This window comes from Schistocerca gregaria, unplaced genomic scaffold (assembly GCF_023897955.1).
Source record: "Schistocerca gregaria isolate iqSchGreg1 unplaced genomic scaffold, iqSchGreg1.2 ptg001467l, whole genome shotgun sequence".
In the NCBI taxonomy this organism is placed as follows: Eukaryota; Metazoa; Arthropoda; class Insecta; order Orthoptera; family Acrididae; genus Schistocerca; species Schistocerca gregaria.
The window spans coordinates 5,001-7,500 of NW_026062763.1; the positions used below are offsets into that span (position 1 = coordinate 5,001).

A 2,500-nucleotide genomic window follows, 5' to 3' on the forward strand; every position below is an offset into this window, starting at 1 on the left:
GTCCCTTAACCTAACTCAATTTGTCCCTTAACCTAACTCAATTTGTCCCTTAACCTAACTCAATTTGTCCCTTAACCTAACTCAATTTGTCCCTTAACCTAACCCACGTTGTCCCTTAACCTAACCCACGTTGTCCCTTAACCTAACCCACGTTGTCCCTTAACCTAACCCACGTTGTCCCTTAACCTAACCCACGTTGTCCCTTAACCTAACCCACGTTGTCCCTTAACGTAACCCACGTTGTCCCTTAACCTAACCCACGTTGTCCCTTAACCTAACCCACGTTGTCCCTTAACCTAACCCACGTTGTCCCTTAACCTAACCCACGTTGTCCCTTAACCTAACCCACGTTGTCCCTTAACCTAACCCACGTTGTCCCTTAACCTAACCCACGTTGTCCCTTAACCTAACCCACGTTGTCCCTTAACCTAACCCACGTTGTCCCTTAACCTAACCCACGTTGTCCCTTAACCTAACCCACGTTGTCCCTTAACCTAACCCACGTTGTCCCTTAACCTAACCCACGTTGTCCCTTAACCTAACCCACGTTGTCCCTTAACCTAACCCACGTTGTCCCTTAACCTAACCCACGTTGTCCCTTAACCTAACCCACGTTGTCCCTTAACCTAACCCACGTTGTCCCTTTGCCTAACATAGTTCACTGCTCGGAATCTCTGGTGTCGTTGTTATCCTCATGTAGATGTCTTGCGAGTGTTGCTTACTTTCCACATATTCCCGCTATCCACTGTCAATTGTACTGCAATAGGACTATATCGCCCCCCCCCCCCCCCCCTCTGCCCCTCTCTTTGTGTCTCCGTCCTCTCAAGCTGGTCGGTCTGGCGTTTGAGTGTTAAATGAGCCTCGCAGCTGTTCAGTTGCGTTCAGATGTCGACGCCCTCAGTGTACGTCGTGGTATGGTCTGTGTCCATTGTCCGCTGATGTCGTACGCGTAACCCACACGCTGTACCGATCATCGGTAGTTACGTACAGAGTGAAGTAGTGTGATACGTGTGACCGTACGCTGGCTGTGCCCAACGGTGTCGAATCTCAATTTCCATATGTTGTGCTCGATGCTACTTGTCTCGTCTCCCAATAACAGCTAGGTTGCACTGTGGTACGCCGTAGAGGCGTGTGGGAGGAACGTACGAACGCATTGTATGTCACCCTGGGTCGCTGGGGGTGGTGGTGCGGTGAGTCAGGTCAGGTCAGCGTGAGCCGTGTGATGTAGTGACGCGTGTATTCCGACTTTGTCGTATTGCCTCACACAAAGTGCTACCCTGGTGGACCGCGTTCCATATCTGGGACATGCCGCAGATGCCGGTTGACAGTGGATCGCGGAAGGGACATCGCATACGTGCGCGGGCCACCTTCCACGTGTTCTCTTCTGCACATGTCGCAGTGTGTATGTGGTCTGATGTAGCGTGTCGTGACACATGACATCCTGGCATGCAAGAATTGTTGAATTCGCAAATGTAGGTGGACATCTACGTTTACTGCCCAAGATACGCAAATGAACTGGAAATCCGTTGTTGAGCGGTTGTTCACGCTGGAGGTGAATCTGTGATGGCGACGATCGGTACAGCTATTAACCGGTTGTTTCAGCGGTACCCGCCACATCCACACACGTGACTAGGCCCATGTGGGTATGAAGCGATACGCGGCGGTGGCTTGGTGGGACTGTTCCCGGCCGGTGAAGGGGGGCCGCCCGGCGTGTTGGCCGCGCGCTGCGTGGGCGCACGCGCAACAGGCGGCTGGTGGGGGGCGCCGAGTGGCAGGAGCGCCAGCCGACGGGCTCGGCAGGCGGCGCAGCTACGCTGCGGCGCACCCTGCACGCGGCGCCTGGCGGCCAAAGTTGGTTCAGCCGAGCCCGGTGCGAAGCGCGGTGGACATCTGCAGTGTGCTGGTCTGATTGAGGACTGTGTGCGTTGAGGATGCGCCGCCGCCTGGCACTCGGCGCCGCGACGCCGTCTGCTGCTCGGTCGCCCCAGCGGTTCTCGCAGGTGGTTTGTATCGCAGTTGTGCGGACGTGTTGGCGCGTGCGCTGTGCTGGGAGAGTTCGCTTCTGCACCCAAGTGGGGCTTTGCCCTTGTGTGGCGCTGGCGTTGGAGCTGCCGGTCACCATAGGTGGCGCGTGTTGTCTCCCGCCGGCAATGCCACGACAGCACGCTCCCGGGCCTCTGTCGGCAGCGGCAAGCTCAGTTGGGAGCAAGGGTGTTCGCACTAAAACCGTCTACTCGCCTAACTCCGGGCGATTGCGCCTCTCTCGAAACCGACCAAGTACCTAGGACGGCGCTGCGCGCCGCCGGGACCTGAGAGGGTTTCGAGGTGTATCGTGCAGGGGAGCTCGGCCTCCTCCTGTTTGCAGAATAATTGAGCGGACGCTTGCGTGTTCGCGCGGGCCCCCGGGACACACTCCCGGGCGGCCGGCTGCTCAGCTCTAGTTGACGCAGCTCCCTGGTTGATCCTGCCAGTAGTCATATGCTTGTCTCAAAGATTAAGC

At 56.6% G+C, this 2,500-nt stretch overlaps 1 non-coding gene across 1 annotated transcript in view; it reads left to right on the plus strand.

Annotated features, from left to right (window-relative positions):
• Window positions 1–2,451: 2,451 nt before the first annotated feature.
• Window positions 2,452–2,500, plus strand: part of LOC126332486 (small subunit ribosomal RNA) — a 1,893-nt gene continuing 1,844 nt past the window's right edge. The window contains exon 1 of the ribosomal RNA XR_007563734.1: window positions 2,452–2,500. This exon is cut by the window's right edge and continues 1,844 nt beyond it. This is a non-coding gene — a ribosomal RNA (small subunit ribosomal RNA).